Here is a 23,795-nt window from a genome sequence, read left to right on the forward strand (position 1 = left end):
TCCAATACTCATATAAATGTTGCATAATGACACTACAAAATTTCATTTTGTCTTACTTTCATGACTTAATCTCTACTCTGAAGAATGAGCCACAATTTTCCACAATTTTCTGGAGGCTAGATCCACAGTAAAAATAGCCACAGAGCTTGATTCCATTCAACAGATGTACTTCTGTTCTGATAAGTATCTTGTCATTTAAGCAGAGCTCGGTAAAAGATTGTAAACAGATACTGATCTTTAAAAATGTATTTAAGAAATCCCCATTGTAAACTGCTTAACCTATGATCAATCACCAGTGCCTTAGCTCCTATTTGTATGAGCATTTAATCCTCATTATTCACAACTGACAATTTAAACAGTCACTAAGCAAAATTCTTAAAAAGGAATGAATAAATAAAAAAGTTCATTTTTTAAAGAAAAAAGTATTTCCCACCCATATTCTTCAAAAACATTCACACTTCTTATTGGCATACCATATTCATACCAGTCATTTCACACTCTGAATGAAATGAAGGATGGCATTTTATCATAAATTCTTCAACCACATCTGATTTTTGCCTACTTCTGTGGGCTGCTTTTTGATGACTGCTTGCAACTTTTTAAAATTCCTAACTTGTTTTTGCTATTATGGTGGGAAGTAATTTAAATCTTTCAGACCCCCCTCAAAAACACAGAAACAAACCCACTCCTGTTGTATAATTAACACAGAAGAATCTTCTAAAACTCCATTAAAACACTTTGTACACTATGTCTAAATAACTGCATGTATTTAAATTTGAAATTATATGGCCTACATTAGCTGATTATGCTAAAACCTGTTGCCTTTGTTATTACAACATGTCAAACATTTAAAAAATGCTTACTTTCAACTAATCTCTGAAATATTATTTTACCCTGATTCAGAGAAGACCCTAAACAAACGTGTACATCCATCTCTGCCTTGAGAATTTAGGAACCATCAAAATGGTCTGCTGAATCAATTTTTACTACTGTTCTGTCCTCAATTGCTATCAAAGGACTGCTTATGTATAGCATCTGTATAGGTTGCTTTTTCACATTCTATAACTTCCAGAAATACTTTTCACAGTGATATAAGAGCTATTTGAGTTTCAAAGAAGAGCATTCAATCAAGCTTCATGATGTTTAGCATTTATTTTCTAGAGGAAAGTATGTAAAAGCACAGCCAATATTTCATAAATTATTTCTATCTCATTGTTCAGTCAAAAAATCCTCAACCCATCTTGTATTCATTAACTAAAACACACCCAATTGAGACTGAGGCTTGCAGTCATGTTGATTAAATGCCTATTCATACATCCTTACATCACTGAGCACAGCAAGTTTTCAAATACAAAGACCGACACATTATGCTTCCATCATTCAGGATTTTCCCTACAAATCACTAGTATAATAAATAGCTCTCTACTACTTCCAGGTCATTTGTTTTGCTGAGACAATGATTCTCTGCATGCTAATGAAGTACGTGATACCTGTTTCTGGTTGATATAACCATTTGTCCTCTGTACATCTTTAATAAATCTGTATGTATAATCACAATATGGTCATTATCCTCAGTTGACACAAACTGTTGACTCTCTAGGGATTATTACAAATTGCAGAAGTTAAGAACTTTGCTACCTTGCAGAAACTATGTTTACAGTTCCTAAGACTGATACGGGGGAAGCATGCTAGTGGACAGTTGTTGACCTACAGGTCCACCTAATTTATACTAAAGATAAAATGATGGATCTCGGCGCAGCATGGATCATCAGAGCTTTTCATTTTACCTTCACAATGCTGCTGCTTTTTAAGCTTAAGAGTTTTAAAGATAAAACTCATAAAACATGAGCGTTACAAATTGACTGCAATATCCCATATTTATTAGTATATAATATATATCTCATGTATATCAGAATGCAGCAATATATATTAGAAATATCACTTTTCTTTATAAAATACACCTTACAATACACATTCCAATAATAAATACTTATTAAGCTCTAAGTGCAACTAAAACTCTCAGCCTGAGCTGGTTCATCTGAATGACAAATTCCAGGAATGTGAATCAGCTCAAAATTAAATATCAAAATGGCATGTTTTATTTGCAGTGCAAGAAATCCATTAAAAAGTTATCAGCATGCAAGGAAGACACGTTTTCTCAGGCACAGATGCAGATGTTGCTCTCAGAAATGAGGCCACCCTGGTTCATATGCTGAGTCTGTATTCACAAGCAACAGTATGTGATTTCAGAGATAGGGTTATCTTGTATACGCTCACGACTGAAGTAAATGCATTACTTCTGGAATTTGTTTTGAAGAAACAAAGAAAATGGTTAGAAAAATATTGTAACAGAGATTATATCAACCCATTGTTTTTGCTTGCCTTACAAGCTGTCAGGAGATCCAAGAAATGCCTTCTTGAGATTTTTGTATGTACTTGTAGAAAAGAACTTTTAGAAAAGCTTCAAATCTGTTTATAGAAAAAATATCTACATGAAAGTCACTCTGTTATCACAAAAATCATACTTCCACGTAAATTTGCTATACAGATTATACTTTTTTGAATCTACATACAACTACCTTCAACAAATGCTACAGATGAAAGAAAATTGTTGGACGTTGCAGCTTAAGCAACCTTCATAACAAATATACATAATAAAAAATATGATTCCATATACAATGTCAGAGATTCTCTTCCATTAATATCTGTTGAATTTACTTTCTGATGGTTATAGGAACCCCTATATGGGGTATATCATCTTTCCCCTAAGGCCAGCTGGTACCACTTTGTAACATCTGCAGAAGTTACCTTAACAGTCAGGCATCTGATCCAGAGCTGATCAGGACAATGACGACTTCTGTGGGTTTGTGGATTCACAACATGTTGCCCATAAAAAGGCAAGTATCACCTTTGTACCTATGCCATTGCTGCAGTTATGCATACGTGTTCTTCACATCATTCCTTGAAGCAAATTCACATCACACACTTTAACAAAGCCGAGTAAAAGTAGCACAGTTTTCCAAAACCTGGTCCTGAATTGCCATGTTTTGAATATCATCCAATTAAAAAGAGAAACAGCAGTAATCTTTGATTAAGCAGGTTTTTTATGCATAGCTGTACTGGTAGCATGCACATGGGTCTGCATGATAATTCAATCACCTAAAGATTACATAGCAATTATGTTTAAGAATTATCCTATGTAGAACTATGGTAATGACTTGTATTCCTTCTATGATGACACTCAGCTATTTAATATTATGATAATTACCATGATGCGGAATGGTACTTAGACAGTAAACCATATAATTCCTATAATTGCAGTGTAAATATATAATTTTTCTCATCCTTAGCCACTCAACTACCAGCATTAGTAGGAAAGAGACCGAAGCCATCATATACAGTAAGTTCACCTGCCTTCAGTGAAGTCTGAGTGAAGTCTGAGGCTACTGCTGCAATGGGGGAAAAAAATTTTAAAAAAAGATAAAGTGCAAAAAAAGGTGAGAAAGCAGGAAAGATGAAGAAAGAGGATAAAATGCAGAAACATGGGGGGAAAAGCAACTGACAATATTTAAAAAAAAAATTACATTCAAATAGGAAGTACAGCTCTGATTACTTTCGATTTGATTTCTCCCCTGTTGGATTTCCTAAGATATGGATGGACTGCATAACACTGTTGACATCTTAAAAATATAACACCACTTTCAGCTGGCTAGGAAGTTGTGTTAGGCCTTATCCCAGTATATGTCTGAGATGCCACATTAAAACCATTTTATTAGTTAATGGGATCGCTACATTCAATTTTCCTCTAAAAAATAATAAAGTCAGAAAGCCTTAAAAATATTGACAGGAAATCGGGTGACAAATGTGACCCCATTCCCAAATCTCAAAGGAAAATAAGTCACCAGTCATGGGTCTTCCTACCTATGCTTTTGTCCTGTACTTTCAGCCACATGCAGGATTTGGTAAAATTTGGTCAGGGAATCAAATCTGTATAAAGATATTTTATTTAGCGCTCCAAAATAATTTATTAATTAATTATAAAGAAACAACTTCAAATCAGACTCAAGCTCTAGAACTTCTCTATTTCCTCCCTTTCTGGTGAGAGAAATATAACTATCCTCAATGTCAGCATCTGAAGGATGAGGAAGTGTGCATTCACAAAGATTCAATACCGAGACTTCCACACAGTAGCTATTTAGCTACTTTGATCCAGGTACTGCTTGGAATTATTAAAAACTCTCTGCTATCAGACACTGTAAAATAACACTGATCAGAACAAAGGAGAACAGCAAAATACGTTCCAGAAAATTCCTTACCATACAGTAAAAAAAAAATCAACATTATTAATTGCCAATTTAACATGTACACATATTTTTAAATCGCTACTGATCTCTGAATGATCGACTCTACAAAGCCTGTACAGAATATTTCACTGGGATTAAAAATACAAAAGTTCTGTACTACTGATTCACAGTGACCTTAGGTGAGATTTTCTCACTCCTTTATCTCTCCTCCATGATCTCTATTTCATCTGCTTAAATCTTCTGTTTAGATTAAACAATTTTTAGGGAAAAGATCTTCACTTGTAGCATTCTTTTCTTACTCCACAATGTGAGCCTTATGTCTGATATACTAATACTATAGTAATAAGTATCATTAACCATGCACTGAGCATTTATCCTCTGAAAACATCAGAGATGCATCAAAGCATCTGTGGCTGGGCCAAACTATTCCACATGTGTAGTTTCATTTGTTGTAGCTATTAGTCACGGGTACTAAAATATCATTATGACAAATATAAGAACATAAACAGTGTATTATTTACATATTTTAACAGCAAAAATGAGGTTTTCACCTAACAAAGCAAGGGAAAAGGCTCAAAATCATACCAAAAACAAACTCTCATTTTGTTATTGCTCACTATAAATTACCTACACAGAAATTGCTTCAGAAGACCTTAATCTACTTTTTCAGTAGCTCCAACCACTGTCAATGTGGTAGCATGTCGAATTTGCCACTGGAGTCTCTGCAGCTTGAATCTCAGTGGCACTAAGTTAGCTGAGCTCATGTTAGAGACACATTACTACATCTCATTGCACCAGAAAAACAAGGAAGCCATGTCCCAGCACAGCAGTCAAAAGATTGTCTCCTCTTTTATGTTTTCTTACAGTGAGGCAGAAAGCCAAAGGTACTGTGTTTGAACATTGCCTTCAGGCACTACAGTCCAGCCGTAAGGGCATGGGCAACTCAGTGGCTTGAAATCTGCTGCAGCAAAACTGACACTGCCTTTACTCTCTTTTTCAAAAGGTAATGCATCTGCCACAAAGGCAAAAAAAAAACCCACAACAAAACCTGATACAGATGTATATTGCATATGCAATAATGTATACTTCTTCATATTCTAGAAGCATAAGGTGAAGGAAAATCAATTTTAAGTTTCTGTTTCCTGCTTAGCTTCCACTGCAATGAATCTGAATCCTGTCGTTATCTGTCAGTGAATCCAATCCTAAGTGATGTCAATGCTTGAAAAAGAAAAAATACATGTGCTATGAGGTTTGGAATTTTTTTCTTGTTTTTCTTTACATTAGGTATAATGTATATATGGCAATGCAGTATCAAAGTAGCAAAAAATGTTTTGTCAAGCTGTATTTTTAACTCAATTCTTGGGTAAAAGGCACAAACTTTATTCTTATATTTTATATACCTGCCAGAAACTCTGAAAATAAATCTGTGAGGAAGTATTCCCTAAGGTGGTGAGAATGCTTTGCCAGGTTCTGAGTGCAATATCCATTGAAGATATGCCAACAGCACTCATTACTTTTCAAGTTTTCTCTGAATTTCAAAGCACAGGCATTTTTTCCTATTATTATTATTATCACTCTTGTTATTATAATGCCAGTATACTACTACTCATTTTGCTAGCTCTTGTGCAAGTGTCTGTAAACATGTGGTTCTGGGATAATTTAATGTCTAAGAAGAAACAAATGCAGCAAGTGAAATGAATAAGCAGTAGAAGAAAAATAAAAAGGAAGGAAAACAATATAAAGAAATGTAATCTAATGACCATGGCTAAAAGTCCCCCCCCCCAGCTTTTTTTTTCAGTAGGACAATTGGGTTCTTTCTCTAATTTGTGTAGCTATTAAACTACACTGCTACACAAGCTAATTGTTGATTAAGACAATCATTTTGTGATGAGTGTATACACCAGTGCAGTGTTCTGTGAAGTTACACCTAACTTCTGGTTTGTATCATGTAAGATAAAAGCAGGTTCTCCAGGAAAATCTGGAGGTCGGGAAAGGCATTAGTTACAGCATACACAGAAGAAAACACTAAAACATTTGGAGGAAAGTAAGACTTAAGAACTCAAACTAAGCCTCCAAATATGCCACAAAATTATTGTCTTAAGGGTGTGTATAACTAGGATGATTTTTCAAGCACTAAACAATATGGTTGATGATATTTTTTTCTGCCAGATCTCATGAGATTTTCAAGTAAATTTTCTTTCATTAATTCTTCAGCTTTCGAAAAGACAACTTCATTTAAAAACCAAATGGGAACATTTTTAAATATGCTGTGCCTATACTATAAATTGGATAAATGAGACAATGAACATGTTTATAGTATACTTTGCAATTCAGTTTTAAGCTTATGCATCCTAACCACAATTTACAAATTAGACCATACTGAATTCTATGCTCCTATAGTGGACTACTAACAGTACCAGACAGAACTGAGGTAAGACTGCAATTCAAGATAGCCTTCAGCTCCGATAAAAACTATTCCTTCCATAATCTAGTCTGGTTTGTGACTCCAGAAAGTCAATTACGACACATGGCATGAGATGCAGTCTATTTGAAGAACTCTATTCATAAGGGAGATAGGAGATTGAGCACCACAAAAAAAAACAACTTCCATGGCAATGTGTTTCTTTGCTTAATTCCAATTATTTAATTGCTTAAACAACAAGTTGTTTTTTTTTTTCCAGCCAGAAAATCTCTGCGCTTACCTGTATATTTTATAAACAAGGCTTTTTAACATGTGTTTTGTCCTGAGAATGTAATTGATCTTAGTGTTGATGCACACCTACTTGTCTTTAAAATAATTTTATTCAAATAGTTAAAGTTCAAATTAGGAAAAAAATTGAAGGCTGTTCTGAAGACCTGCTGAATCCTGAGGTTGAAGACCTGGATATTTTTAATTATCTTTGAACTATAAGGTGCAAGTTAAACTGTGTAGTCTTCATCATCTCAAAGTTATACTAGCATGAACATCATCTGCATTCATCACTGATGAAGTGAGAGGTGGTAGGTGATAAAATCATTCCCTTTTATCAAAACCTCCTCCAGTGTTTCTGGCTGTAACAATAATGTTTTAGCTGATAACTTTCCAGGTCATAGTACAATATTATTCACAAAATGGACAAAACAGAAGCAGTTTAATAGATGAGTTTTTGTACTTTAAAAGTTTTCATTGGTATAGCATTGCAAGGGTCATTTATGATTGTAAAAGTTAAAATTCTGGCATCTTGCAACTATGCACTAGAAGCAGCAAAATGTTCTCTATGATTTATTGTTCACTAGCTATGGTACTTCCAAATAAATTTGGTAAAAAATATATGTATAATTGAAATATTCTAAAGAAACTCAGCTTTTTGTATTTTATCATGCTGATTTACAAGTCAGAAGCGTTCCTCGCAACCGTAAATACATTTAGTTCTATCCTTCATTGTGAAACTCATCATTTGATATTGAATCTCAATGGGAACATTAAAGTATATAATTAAACTCTGAAACCATGTACAGTAAAGAACTTAATTTACTTGAAAACAGATAACCTCTACTAATGTTTTCACTGTTTATTAAAAAAGTAAATCACAAGAGCTCCAGGTCAATAAAAAAGGACAATTCTGACTCTCACATAGTAAATGGCCAAAACAGGTCTCAATCCTTATTAAACTGCTGAGCTCGCTCATTACTTCATGAAAAAAACTACAGCAAAGAAAGAAGCTGTACCACGTCATACAACATTTACACTCAATTTACTCAGTGAACAAATGAGCTACAAAATGGACAAGACAATCTATTAAAACACTAAGGAAATGGATGACTAGCTGGAGCTCTCATTTTAATGTTTACAGCTGCATGAAAACAGGAAGACGCACAGTTGACCTACAAAACAGTGATTTAGAATTTCTCTTTCTAATTTCTTTTTGAACTGATGCCACCCAATTCAATCATCTGATGGTATAGAATCTTTCCACACATCTTTTAATGTCTGGATGCTCTAAGAATACTCATTACTCAAAGCCAAATTCTTCTTTCTGGCTCACATTCTATATCCTTTATTCACATAATCACTCTCAAACACATATTCTTTACTTCTTCTAACCATGGAGCTCATATTTAAATTGAACTTTCAAAGGGAGCTGCATACACACTGATTAAGAAATATGCAGCAGGGACAGTTTTGAGCTGCTGTACTCAATTAAATCTCATACAGTAAAAATCTCGCTATCATCATTTGAACTTCTGCAGTTGACCCTAAAGAGCAAGGAGTGCAAGACTGAGTCTCAGTTTTGGCCGGGGAACACTCACATTTATTCTAGTGAGTAGCCTCACTATTGTCTAAGGCACACAAATGTGTGTCATTAAAGGCCATTTCTAATGGATGTACAGTCTTCCCTTCTTTCTTCCAACTGTCAGTCTGCCACTGCTACTAATTCCATCTTGCTGCACCAATTTATTTTAGGAAAAGAGACACTAAGATGGAGCATATTGCTATTTTCAGCTACTGCATTTCAATTAAAAATGATGAGTTAATAGAGGCAAATCCTTTAGCATAAATGATAGTGGAACAACTTTGTGCATTTATAAGAGTTCAGTTTCATTGTCGTGTTTCCAAATTACTCGGAGACAAACACCTTGTGTTTAGCACAGCATCAGAAAAGCAGACCACTGGAACCTGATGTTGGGCAAATAATTCAAGATTAGTAATTCAGTCAATTATTTTTTCCTCTCCTTGCCTAATATCCAACATACCTAAGACCATGCATATCTCTAATGCATTCTTTACTCAGTGTCATCTAGCACATTGTAAGAAAAGGTATCAGTTTCTAACTTGCAAGCCATAAAATTTAGGCCCCAAACTCTATCGTGCATGGATGAAGTGATGAACTTAATGGTGGCCGAATCCAGTGTTTTTCTATTCCTTTGTATGTATTTCAGTGTGTATAATTTAAAAAAAACACTCATATTCAAGGTTATGAGTCAGGGCTTTATTTTCAGATGATCTAAGTTCATTTAGTTCTGCTTTGGTTCAGTGAAAGTCTAATAATTTACTCTAGCATGGAGGTGGCCCCCAATGATTAAGGGCATGCTACTGTAATAGAGCATACAGTTGCCAATTTTAAGTGAATGAGTGCTTTATTTGAGTAACAATGAGCAAAAATTTAAGGATCTGGTAGTGCATTGACATCACTTGTAACTCTGTTTACACTCCATAGAAAGAAAATCCCCAAATGATTCAATATATAGCAATGTGAAATGCTCAACTTGAGTTATACCAAATGTATAGAGTGAGAGAGTTCCCTGAGAGGGAAAAAAAATACTTTTATTTCAGAAATGCTCTCCATTACAGGTAGTACAGCAAGTAAAAGCAGGCAAGAGCATGTAATCACAAAATCATTAAGGTTGGAAGGGATCTCTATAAATCACCTAGTCCAACCCACCTGCTCAGAGCCTATTTGCAAACTTTATTCTGCCAGAAGCACTGAGTTTCAGTTGACTGGCCTTTCACCTTTTTTCCTGACCTGAAACAGGAAATAGGACATTTGCTTTTACCAGCAAATGATTTTCCTTCTTTGTGTTTATTGGGCTGCACTTTCCAAGGTCAGTGATATATTGTGTCCGCCTCCCTGCCACCAGACATGACTTATCTATAACTTCTAGCAGGCTTTACAGTTTAAGATTTGCTGGTGTTGCAGAGTTTAAGACCTTTACATTCCCCATTTGCCAGAACAGTTCTGAAGAGTCTTTCTTCAGAGTGAGTTTGCTTATGGCATCTCAGCTGTGCAACTGGCTGTTCCTCTCCTATGAATTGTACCATGCATTTCAGGCTTCCCTGTGCAGTCAGTGCCATCAATTCAGTCTCCTCAACTCTGGATTATTCTCCATCACTAAAAGCTGAAAAAAGTCAGAAGGATGAGAGTCTCTTCTCAGGAAGAGTATAAGGAACTCTCCCTCACATGCACTTAACACAGATTAACGTGCAGCAGGTGCAATACTTATAATCACAGATATTGAAATACATTACTGTTGTGATTTCAATTCTTCATCCACTACTACTGTTTTGCTTTTTCTGGCCTAATGGGTTAATTTCATTTAACTTTTCAAGCTCTAAAGTAAGTATAGACACTAGAATCTAAAACTATTGCTTTGTTTCCTCAAACATTTTTGAAATGACTATCTCTAAAGTTACAGGCTTCTGACAGAGCCTGTAAGGTACAAGAGACAGTCATAAACGATCTTAACACCAACCAGGCAGGCAGCTTTCCTTATAGAGGGTTATTTTAGAAGCCAGAAACCTTCCTTGCATTCCGGGATCTTTAAATTACATAGCGTCCTTGCAAGCCTCAGGCCCAAGGAACTAAAAGAAAGCATGCCTTCTGTATGAAAGCAGCACATACGCAGCTCTGAGCCCCCATGGTATCAACTCCTCCAGCTTGAAAAAAGACGGAAGAGTAGGCAGAGGTCAGGTTCAGATCTCTTGGCCTGGAGAAGGAACCGGGGAGGCAGCCTGCGGGAGCAGGCAGGAGAGACCCCAGTAAGAGGCTGGAGCTGGACGTCCTTCCCAAGGTAAGCACCCAGCCAGGGGAGGTGACGGGGGAGGAAGCATGGGGGTCTGTGCTGCCTGCTGGCAGGGACAGGCCAAGCTCTGCGGGCGACTGAGAAAGGGCCTCTCACCGGTACAGCAGGCCCAGCTCTGGCACAGCATGGGCCAGGATAGGGGCCTTCCCAGGTGAGGGCAGGAGCCACCTCTCCCCGTTGGCGAGCCCAAGCCCAGGCCCAGCTCCTGGAGCAGCCCATCAGGCTCCCCACATTCACCGCTGTTAGCACCAGTTAATGGACCGGACTGCTCGCATCCCAAGCACTGGGTGGCAGTGGCAATGCAGCCTTGCTCGGGAACGAGTAACCCAACAGGGACATACAAAATCCTCAGACTGTGGTTTCCTGGAGAAGGAAACTTGAGGAGAACACAGGGAGATGACATTCCCAAGCCCACGAAGTACATGCTCTTCCCTCACCAGGTGAAGGCACGTTGCGGCGCTGCAGTGTGGGCTGTGTCACGCCGATCTCAAGGCTGCGGAGTCGCCATGAGACTCAATTAGCACTGAATGTCAGTGTGGGCTTACGGTAAAGCCCTGTGTCGCTGCTGAACGCTGTGTAAGTAAACTTGATAAGATTCAGCAGAGTTCAGGACAGAAAATGTCTCGACTGACACATCAAACTGCTTGCTTAAAGGTTGGGGAAATATAAGTTAAGCCTTTTGCTCAATAGAGGAGTGAGATTAAGTAAGGGAAGGATATGACAGTTTTGGTTAATCAGTTTGAAATGTCTGGAAGGCTCAAAATACAGTAAGAATATATCACCAAGAAAGGAAAGGTCTCCAGAATCCGTTAGATTTTATTTTTTCAAAAATAAAAGGAGGCTGCATAACAGCATACATATAGTTTTTCTTTTAGATGGGAGCATTTTTCTTGTTGGGAGCATTAATCTGTTATTAAAGGCAGCCAAACAAAGCTTGCAAATGATTTGAAACAATACTTTCTTTCTCTCAGTCTTCAAATTATGCAAGATTTTTTCAGATGATGGAAATACTGAAATACATTTGTCAACAGTTATTTCCAAAAACCTGCTAACAAGTGTATGTGCTTCTTAAAAACAATTCAACCAGCTCTGTATAATCTATTATGTTTAATAAGCAAAGGGAGAATAACAGTCAAGATTGTTCCAGGTGGGTAAGAAACGCATGTAAATGTGTATAGACAACTCGCTCCAAGTTCATAAGGTGCTGCTATTCAATCATGAAGCAATGAATGCTACACATGAATAAAAGAGGAAGAGGCTTTTTTTAAACTCAGATGTGGAAAACTAAATTTTATTGCTAAGAATTGCCACGTTCCCTTCTTTAAAACCACTCTTCCTTTGTGCTGGAACAAGGTGCTCAGAGAAATTTTTCTTACAGAATCGGTTGTGATGGATCCGGTATTTGAACATTTTTTTTCCACCTTTATCCAGGCAATATTGTTTAGAACAAATCAAATAAGTAAAGCACGTAGCAGACAAGTCTCTATTGGTTTACTACACTGAAATACAACCTGATCTAATATGCAGTATGATAGCCCCGTATAGCATACACACATATACTGGATTTGGTTTGTAAAGGAAAATTACTTCCTTTTGGGTTTAACAAGTTATTGTTACATATCTGTATAAAGTATGAAGGAAAAGACTTTCTCTAAATGGGAAAATTTTAACTAAGGTAACAAGTAATGGACGCGTAAATTTTTGTGAGCTCTTTCTGTCTGTGTGGCAGCATCCTAAAATGAAATATCAATGCCAATTATAAGTGCCATTCAGAGAGTATTGTCAGGATATTTTAAATATGAGTCTTCAGTAGATGAAAACCGTGTAGAGGTTACAAACCTGACAATTTATGTTTAGTTTGTGCATGCAATAGCTCTTTGTATAGTCAACGCCATTGTTCCTTTTGTCCAGCAATTTGTCCCTATTGAAAGCATTGCTGAAGCAGCAGGGAAACATCTCAAGTCATCTTCCAGACTCCTGACTTTCTTAAGATGTTATATCAGAAACTATTTTTTTAATCACTAGACTAATACCAGTGAAGGATTAGGCTTCCTTCTATTTAATAAAGACAACTGACTAACTCCTCCTCCATGCACCAATACACTTTTAAGGGGAAAAAAATATCTAAACATACATTTGACTTTTTTCCTCTAATGAGGCATAATAAACTCTGAAATAGTGGTTAGGGGGTCAGTATTTAGGTACTTACATAAATGTGTCTTTGATGTTCAAAAGCATTAAGCACAATCTACTCTGTCAGAAATCAATGGGAGTAAAATAAGCCATTTTATGTTAATATTTAAAATTATCCGATTCCTATGCATTTACATAAATTTGAAAATTGCTGACTAATTACTGCTATCCAAGCAGACGTTTTCATAACCAATAGATTACAATTCCTAACAAAGAGCCATCTTCTGAGTCAATGGAGGCCTCACGCATATTTCAAAAAAAGAATACCCCCCCAAGATTATCTCTACTGCTTTTTTCTGCTTACAAAATCCTAGTCTTGAATAAACTCATTGATCACTATTTGACTGAAATATGATAATTTAATAAAAATTTTTACAAATTCTCTGTACAAGCCACTAAGTATAAGACTTTGCCCAAAAAAACATACTCTTAACTTTTACAGAAGTACTGAAATTATTTTTAATCTTTGATTTTTACTTATGGTTTATGACCCATTCATTTCTCGGGGTTTTCATCAAAAAATAATAGTTGCTAACTGAAAATTTAAGACCAACAAGGCAGTATTGTACAGACAAGAAATGCAGAAAATATTTAATGTGGAGCAAGGGAAGATGAGCTACCACTTGTACTTAATTACCAATAAGGTGAAAAAAAACCCTTACTGAGTAAAAAATCTGCTCTACTTCAGGTAACAAAAAGCTCACATTGTTTATCTTAACAAAAACAAGAGGCTACTTGTTCCGATGAATAATAAATAGAGGTATTTTTACACAATCTGCATCCTTCATTTAACTTTCATTTTCAAGTCAAACAAGCAAATGCACTCAAACAATACCAACAAATAGTATACATTGTATTCATGAACAATGAAAATTGTATGTGCAATGCTGTCCTGATGTATCTATGTGTGTCTGTGTTTACACCTAGGTAATTCTGTCATTATTCTGGTCTGTCATTTTTGCTTTAGATAAATAGCTCTGTATCACTGGCATCTTGAAAATGAGTAGATTGGTGATGTTACCAGGCTGCAAGGAGAATGAATTTTTGAGCAGAAAAATAACACTCTCTTATAATTGCTAAATTTGATTGAAAAGTGCCAATTCAGTGCCTTCTAGCAGATATAGTCTGTATACCACTGCTCTGTTTTTTTTCAGCCTGCGGGGTTCTTTGCCAGGGTCATGTTTCCTTCTCTGCTCTTCTGCTTGTCTGAGCCACTGCATTAAATAATAGAAAGATTATCCACAGTACTTTATATAGGAGATGTATCTGGTTAGAAATCAAAGCCCAAGGAGAGAGGATACCCAAACTACATCTCCTAACACTGCTTAGGAAGCAATTCTGATTTTTTAGAGGGGAGGAGGAGAAGGAAATAATTATATAAAAAATGTTTCTATTGGTAGCTTTTGTTTTGGAATGAATTATGGATCTTTTAATTTGTTTTTTGATGAACTGTTGTAAACTCCCAGAGAAATCAGAAACCACTCTTATCATTGCATCAAAACAACATTTTTCCCCCACAGAATATAGCTTCAGTGGAAAGTTTTCGATCAGGCTTACTTGCAACAAAGAATAAACACAAGGAAAACAAAAGCTAAAATGTATGCATGTTTTTTTCAGGATGCTATAAGAATTTTGCAAGATGCTTATGATAGTGAGGAAAGAAGACTTTTGCACAGATAAAAACCCATGCTGTTCAAATGACACACGTTACCAGTCCCAGTTAATTAAGGATTTTACAAATGACTGCTGTTGCTGCTGAAGCTCTGCCCAATCTGAGACATCACATCATGGGGAACTGAACAAAAATTTCTTTCTGCTCAGCTTGACAGATACCAAACTACTGTTGGGACAGTTCTGAGGAGTAAAACTGCTTCAAAGAGGTATGCTCACAATGCATAGTTACAAAGCAATCTTCTATTTACTGCAAAAAGTAGGAAGAAGACACAATATTGAAATACATGGGTCTGTAAGAGCTCTTCAGTAGACTGTGAACTTCATGTTACAACAGTAGAGTACCTCTCCATTAACTGATGAGCTGAAACCTTTGGAAAAAAAAATCTTTATCTATACTGAAAATTATAAACTTACAAGGTCTTAGACCCCCAGTTCCTATTGACTTTCAATTCCTAATTTTTTCTACCAAAACCTTTTTTTCCTCACTGAATTTTCTAATTAAGCTCTCTAATGAAATTTATTTTCAACATTTTATTTTTAAAGAAAAGACGTAATAAAGTTATAACAAACAACCAACAACAACAACAACAAAAAACCCCAAACTCTTCCACTCATTTATTTTAATCAGTGTGGGTCCTTCTGGTAGTAACTTTTTGAGTCCTTAGAACTGTTTTCTTCCAAAGATCCTTGATCCCTTGGGGCACTGCTGTGCAGGCAGATGAGTAATTAAAGTCAAGGGGAGATCAAATGGACTGTACACTGTTTTCATTCAGAGGTGCTTGAACTGCTTCAGATGGCCTTGTCTACCCTGAAGAATTATTACAAAAAAATCCCATCACTACCAAAGCTATTTCAGCTTCAGTAGTATCAGTATTGCTTTGAATTTTAGAGTAGCTTGCTCTGTAATAGCAGTACTTTCAAGCATATGTGCTCATATCCTATGTTAGCATCTATGTTTGTTATGGTAGATTTTATTTGTTTATTGCAAAATGTCCTTTAGCATAAACAATTCTTAGTCTCTCCAAATCCTATCGACAACCTTTATTCAGTCTTCTATGCTTTTAAGGAACAGCTCTGCATTTCTTCTAAACAGGTGAAATAAACCGTTTAACAATACTGATATTTAAATTGACCTTTACAGAGAGACAACAAATATACTGTCTCACTGACAAAGGGAGTGTTGTCCAAATTATCTATCCTTTCTTTTACAGGCTCTGTATACAACTGACTCAGCAACACATTTAGTCTTGGTTCATACTGTAAGATAAATTATATTTTAAATTAAAGTCAGATTTTTCCAGGTTCTTTTTAACCTCAACGAGGGAAAACAGATCTCTTTTTTCTTCTTCTAGATGTGCCACACATCGTCAGAGCATGATGTACAGGTCAGTTTTGTAGTCTGTTTTTTGCTCAAGGGACGTGTGAAAGTGTGGTATCTAGCTTTTGAGTTAATATTTGCAATACTAATTTCTCATTGCCTAAGGTACTAATGGCAAAAATCTCACTGAGCTGAATGGGCATTTCTCAGCTAGTGTATGTCCTTCATATACATAAGAGCTTTCAGGCACAAGCCTTTTTCATTGAACTTTAAGCAGTAAAACGTACAAATGAAACAGTAAAGCAATATAAAATAAATACACAACTTGAAAGAGAAACTGCTATGTACCTTGACATAAAAAGAAACTACTGGTCTACCTAGCCGAGCTCAATTCTGCGAAGAGGATGGGAAGAAACATTTTGCCTAACTGCCTAAATAAATAATTACCCAGCTCTCATCCTAATTAAGACAACACAAAGACAACATTTTGATCCCTGCTATTGGACTCTCATTACTCTGAGATGCTTTTCCTAAGAAAACTGGATGACATGACATTAGAACTGGTCAAATATACTGAATATAAACCTGTTATAATCTTAATGCAACTCATGGAGCAGCTACAGATCACTGAGAATAAGTGGTGTTTCAGGTTTTCTTTTTTTTCTCTTCTCTTTTCTTCACTGTCTACCAGCATAATGGGCCCTTTTGCCCTTTATGTTATATTGTTGTGTTATTTGCATTTTCTACTTCACGCAGAGAGAGCTGCCTAATTAGGAAGACCAGAGTGAGCTTCTACAGTATTGCTGTTTAATACTGTTAGTTTATCTGTTAATTAATGTGCTACTCTTTCCAATCTAATTAGATTTTTTTTACTGCAAAGATAAGTCAGTGAAATCATTACAAAGAAATATGGAAGGAGGAGGTTGGTGGGAGGCTCAGAAATATTTATTGTTAGAATTTGTTATGTGTGATGTACATAGATTTGTTACTGCCTCTTCTTTCACCCATGCCCACAACCTTATCAGGCTTTTGTCAAGAAGGATGCAGTTCATTTCCCATACATAATTCTTACTCCCACCAGTAAACTGCTTCTCTTCTCTATCTCCGTCTCTACCGTGCCCCATCTTTTTCTTTTCCTGCTTCTTCCTCAATTTTAATACCAAGGCTATCTCTTTTTATGTGTTTGCACTTCACAATTAAGCACCTTAAAGTTCATTTATGACTTTTGTGAAGTCATACAAGGATGACATTTCACAGATACACTTCAAAAGGGCCAGAGTGCATGTACTCACAAGAACTGAAGTCATAGTCATGTATTTAACTTACAACACCATACAAATACGAAAAAGAAACATGAAACATGCTGGCCAAACCAAGCTCCTCTTCTTCAGAATTTAGCATTCATTATGGTTGCCCTTTCTCCAGTTGCCTCTCAGGGGCCAGGCCAGCTGTGACGCTGATGGTGGTGGGAAATAAGTTAAGATCCCACTGATCAGTTCTACTCACACCTTTCTGGACTCACTTGGCAGGAAGTTTCTCTGGAAACAAGTGATATTACCTTGGAAATTACTGAAAATTAAACTACTACTCAGTGATGCAAGATAGCAGAATTTGTGCTGTACTTATTAGAAGATTCAAAGGACACATCTGATCAGATATTTTCCTTTGTATTTTTAAATATTAAAAATAAAATTCTTCTTTTAAATGGCAATAAATCTATTTGTACTATTTTTGAATAGTGAAAACAACCACTTAATTAGCGCTTGATTCTTCCTGTAAGGTGTTGTATATATCACAAAGAGCAATCTTGGACCTTTGTTAATATTCCTATGTAGGAAATAGAATAATACCTAGGGGTTCCTTCTGACATCAAAAGCTATGAAATGTCTGAAACGAAGGGGAATCTTATTTTTGTCATTAAAATTCATAAATACTTTAAATATGACAAGCACAAAAAATAAAGGGGATCAACAAAATGCAGTACATTTGCAAGAGCAGTTTATACAATTTAGAATAAGTCTTTGGAATCACTAAAGCATTTCGTATGTCAAATTATACATTGCACAGATCATGATGAGGTGGGAGATAGTGCATCAGTACATCTTGACTTACTGGCAACGAAATTAATTTACAATGTTTAATGATGCTCCTTTATTCTCCGTCACTCAGACGTGGCTTTTTTTCTAGCTTAAACAGATTCCATTTCATGCACAAAAATGTTTTTTCTCTCTGTACTGGCACCTTGGATTTTTAGGCCATAATACTACTGAAGAACATGGCCTAAAATATAATTCTGTGATTGCAATGAGTCTGTTATCGGTAGTATGGAAAGTACAAATCCTTGTCAAGAGTATATATTATTTTAACTATTTTTATAGACATAAAAATTTCTTTTACCGAAGAAAAATAAGACGGCAAGCAACTGGCACCACAGTCTTGTTGGATTTTGGGTAGTTTATGCTGATGAAATACTCTAAAAAATTCTGCTTTTTTTTTTTTCTAAAAGTTATTTTTGCTCATTCCTGCCCACTAAGAGAGCTGTTATTTTATAAAGCTGAGTTAATGACAGACTTAGTTTTGCAGGACAATTTCTGATAAAAACCTTAAAAAGTTTAGGGCAAAATAAGTAAAATTTATATAAAACCAGAAGTAATCTCCATCCCTCTGTAAAATCTAAAATATTACACGAAATACACTAGTTACTTGGTGCCATAAAAACAAAGAGAAAAGTTCATTAAAATATTTTATTTTGTAATTACATATGAAAGTCTTTATTTTGAATTTTTACTCTGATAATATGTGGGCTTGTAAAATCAGATCTAACTCATCTTGTATCTCCTGTTCTGATTATAGAAACAAAAGTGCTTCTTGCATAACTGAAAATTATGTGCTTCACTGAACTTATTTTCTATCTTCACAGGTGGCATGTACCTTATTATGGAAAAATATTTAAAACATATCACCAATAAAAATAAGAGATAAAAATGACTCCTCAAAATATCTGAAATGTAAGATTTCTGAAGCTTGGAAGAAAATTTATTCTGATCTGGGTTGTTCTAATTAGCAATGGTCTGGGGAGAGACATATCTTTTTATTCATCATCTGAAGTCCAGATTTTTAATAGTACTGCAAATCCTGAAGATCCAGAACATCAGCTAGAAGGATTTTCAAAATTATGAGGACATACTCCCATCTATAAGCTTGAGAAAATATAATCTTTAGACGTCTATATGCTTTGTAGATATAGCCCTAAGTACTCTGATGTGAATATTTCCAAGAATTGTAAAGAACAGTTTATCTTAGTCTAAAATAAATATTGCTAGCAAAGACAATGATCACAACAACTCCTCCAATAAACAACAAAATGTCTCCAACCCTCAGATCAAGTACACCCTGCCTCAAATTCTAGAGAAAGATCACGTACTTTGCAATCTGATGTGATTATTAACAGATAAGGGCTCACCAAGGATGTAATACATTTAGAAACAGAAAAATTACAGACATTGTTCTGTACATCTCTTCCTGTAATTTTACCTAAGCCAATGAAAGATTTACGGCTATCCTATAAATATTGGCCTGAGATAACTTCATCAGAGCTATTACATGGAAGTTACCTTGTCGCCCCAGGAAGAACGCATTTGTACTGCAGAAAATTTATTCATGTTGGGAACCATGCTAAAACTCCCAGATTTTAGCAAATTTACTTCCATTCAGAGATGGCTGATGTAGGTTTTTGTCAAAACCTACAAAATTTCTCAGAGCAGGTGGAGTTTTCCTGGGACATTCCTATCACAATTGCGATTTTAGCATTGCACAGCTACCTTTTTCAAGTACTCCCACATTCTCTGGTTGCTAATTTCCATCACAGTTTCAGTGTCTGACAATAAAAGGTTGAGGTATTTCTCCAATTCCAAGCCTCACCTTAGTGGCCAGGAGCTGAATAAGGCTAATACACGGAATGTTGGCATAACCAAAATGCTGTATGGTGGGAAGCAGGAAGCCAGCAAAGCTCCAAAGGACAACACAAAATTGTCTTGTGTTACAGCATTTTGTCCAGCCTTCACCCATTTTGCAGGACCCTAGGGCATGTTTCTTCTTTCCTACTTATTCTCACACATACCTACCACCCCTTTTCTTGTTTCTCTTAGGTACACAGAGTCGTGCAAACTCATTCTATGGAAATTTGGTACGTACCTTAGAAATGTACCTTAGAGACAGAAACATGGGTCACTCAGTCATTACACAATGCCCACTAAATCAAAGACAAAGTTGGCTGTCTCAAATTGTTGAACATATCTTTATTTGTTGCAAACCCGACTGTAATATACAGTGAAAGGATGATTTGAGTTCCTCTCTAACTCCTCCAATTCAGTAGAAAGATGCTATATCCTTACAAAGGTAAACAATGTGGATCCATTTATGCATTTAAACATTTCTACCACAAAAGTACAGATTATTATCTCTGAGCACTTTTCAGAAATGAATATACCAAGACTGGAGGCCCTATAATGATTTTTCAGAACACTTGTAACTTGCAACAGAAATGACACTTTGCTGAAACATTTTATTTTGTAACATTATTGAACTATCTATCTCTATCAGATTTGATCTTGCCTCCTTAAAAAAAAAAATCCATCTTAATGGAATACTTGCATTCGGTTCATAGAGTATTTTGCTGCTAGATTCACAAGCCAGCATGTACTCCGCAGTGTTTTATAAATATATAGTGACAACACTGTTTGAAAATAATTCTAACCTATAACGCCATTCAAAATAGAAGACTGACAAACAAGACATTCCTTATTAGAATACGCTATACTATTAGACTGGAAAGTAATAAATGCATAATAAATGCATTCTGACTTGCGTAGCTCACATCCATCATAGTAGCATGAACAGACCCTTACTTTGATTATCAGTTCAGGGTTCATATCCGAAATGGACTCCTTAGAAAAATCAGACAAAAAGAAGCTCCCACAACTTTGAAATCTTCCAAAGCTATCATAATATGTACAGCAGATTTCATGTTCCAGCCAGTGAGGATGAAGCTGGTCTCTTTCAGAAGCAGCTTGAAAGAGAGGTAGATAGGTGAGTTATAACCATTAGGATGGCTGAAGTGAAAGTTTTCTTTTTTTATCTCTGTACGGGGTCTGGCTGGGATGAAGTTATAAATTTAACCTTCTTAGTGTACGGTGCTGTGCTCCACAACTGTGGCTAAAACAGTGTTAACACACCAGTGTTTTGGCTGCTGTTGAACAGGGTTTGCACGACATCAAGGCTCTTTCTCCACCTAACCACCCCCCCTGCGATGTCGGTGGGCTGGGGGTGGACAAAAGGTTGGGAGGGGACACAGCCAAGACAGCCGACCCAAACTGACCAAAGGGATAGTCCTTATCAAATGGCATCGTGCTCAGCAATGAAAGCTCAGGGGAAAGAGGAGGAAGGGGGGACATTTGTGGTTATGGCATTTGTCTTCCCAAGTAACCATAAGGTATGCTGAGGCCCTGTTTCCCAGGAAGTGGCTGAACACCTGCCTGCCGATGGGAGGTAGTGAATTAATTCCTCTTTTTGCTTTGCTTGCGTGCGCAGCATTTGTTTTTCTTATTAAACTGTCATGATCTCAGTCCACGAGTCTTTTCTCCATCCTTACATTTTTCTCCCCATCCCCCCAGAGAGGGAATTCAGCAAAAGGCAGGGTGGGTGTACCCACCGTAGTCTCCAAACAACCTGCAGTTTTATACTGCATCTAGTTCTTCTGGGAAAACCTTCTAAACTATCAGTTATTAGCAATCTGATAGTTATCTTATATTCAAAAGAAAAAATAGACAGTCAGATGGAAATAACCTCTCTTAGGTTTAGACTTGATTAGAAACTAATTGCCACAGAAATTAGTGCCACGAATACCTACTTTAAGATTCATCCAAAAGTTTGTCCCTACAATAGAGCAGAATTCTTCTTCCCAAGGAGGGAGCGTGCCATCTGGTGAACAGCCTTCAACATTTCTAATACTAACTACTTTTCTCTGCGGCTTTCCAGAGCTATTCCTGACAGTCTGTCTAAGGCTCTGACCTATGATGGGCTCATACTCCGTTACGGTCCATAGTGCAAATTTAAAGTGGTTCATACCAGATAATCTCAACTAGTGACTCCATATACTTACTTGTCTGTCAAACTTATACCCTAGGGAGATAATGTGCAACTTTAACAAGATGAACTAGAAGAGAGGAACACCTAATATATGCTGGCAAAGATGCAGAAATGGGGTAGTATCTGTTCTCAAAGTCCTCTGCAGAAATATAATTTTTAAAAATGTATCTATTCACCTTGTAACAGTAGGAAACAATATTTCTGATAACTATAAGGAATTGAAGAAATGTGCACTTTGTTGTACTGTCCGCATTAGGGGTATATATATATGCATCTGGACCTAGGCTGATACTCAAGAAAGCAGATGGAAGAGAAGAGGAGGTCTTCATCTTGTCTTAAATGCCTTTTTTATCAAGCTGCAGCAAGAGTCTGGGTACTATAGGACTTCTCCCCGCTTTTCTAATGACCAACAGAGAATTCTTATGAGAAACAGATGTCAAGTTTAGAATTTAAATATGAAAAGAAATGTATCCTACAACATGCTGAAAAGAAGACCACCTTACATCATTCCTTCCATTACTCTGTTTCTAATTTTAAGCTCCAACTTTGTGTAGTTTAGGCCACACTCAAACACAAACAAAATCCTTATGCCCAGGAAAATACCTACCAACCACCACTGCTAAGCTACTAGACAAGATTAAATCGTATAATTTATGTATACTTCTTTGAATATATTGATCCCAGTACAACACTTGCTGGCTGAATCTATAGTTTATAAATTATGTCTTTAGCCTTATTGTTCAAAATCTTATTATTTTCTTGCTCTTGAGCCACTAGAGAACATGCTGATAGTCATTTAGACTCTAATTGATAATACCTGGGGCCTGAGAATATGAATCTTTTTTACAGCTTGTTGATTTATTATATATGTGATTTTCTTTTGGGAAAGTCAGTATCTAATATTTTGTATCAGAAGCTTTTGACTATGTTTACAGATTGAACATCAGAATACTTTTTCCTGCTTGTCTCTTTCTCAGGCTTTTATGACCACACACCATTTGACAGTCCACAATAGAAATGTTCATGAAAATATAAATGAAAGCAAAATACAGTACACTAAACACATCAAACACCGGACTGCTGAAATACAGGCGGCAGAATGAAGCTCCTAGTGACTATTGAGAGACTGCAGATGTACTGTATCTGATGGGTGGCATGCCTTCAGCACCGGGGAACACTCAGGTACCGGTGCAGGAAGGTTTGTCTATGTGTTTGCTATATAGGCGTGAAGAGACACATGCATTCTGAAAATATTCTGCTTTTTAAATGCACCTCTCAGAAGGTGCATTTTCTCAGAAGATCGTTTCACCATATGCATTTTTCTCAGAAAAAATGCCTTTTCTCAGAAGATCGTTTCACCATATGCCTACGTTCCTCTCCATTTTATCAGAGGGTTGAAGCCCCTCCTATTCAGCTGTTCTCCCTCTGCCTCTCTGTTTCAGCTCAGCCACAGACTAAACTGACCAGTGTCTTCTGACAGAAGCTAATAGCACAATTTTTCTTCTGAGTATCTCAGTTCTCCTTATATGCTTTCCTGCATTAGATGTATATTGTTTCATTTTCTTTGTAAAATCCATATTACTTTTGGACAGCTTCCA

General features: G+C 36.3%; 1 protein-coding gene across 1 annotated transcript in view; it reads right to left on the bottom strand.

Annotated features, from left to right (window-relative positions):
* Nucleotides 1-23,795, bottom strand: part of CNTNAP2 (contactin associated protein 2) — a 1,225,394-nt gene that overhangs the window by 640,059 nt on the left and 561,540 nt on the right. The gene's annotated exons all lie outside the window — the stretch shown is intronic.

This window comes from Aptenodytes patagonicus, chromosome 2 (genome assembly GCF_965638725.1).
Source record: "Aptenodytes patagonicus chromosome 2, bAptPat1.pri.cur, whole genome shotgun sequence".
NCBI classification, from domain to species: Eukaryota; Metazoa; Chordata; class Aves; order Sphenisciformes; family Spheniscidae; genus Aptenodytes; species Aptenodytes patagonicus.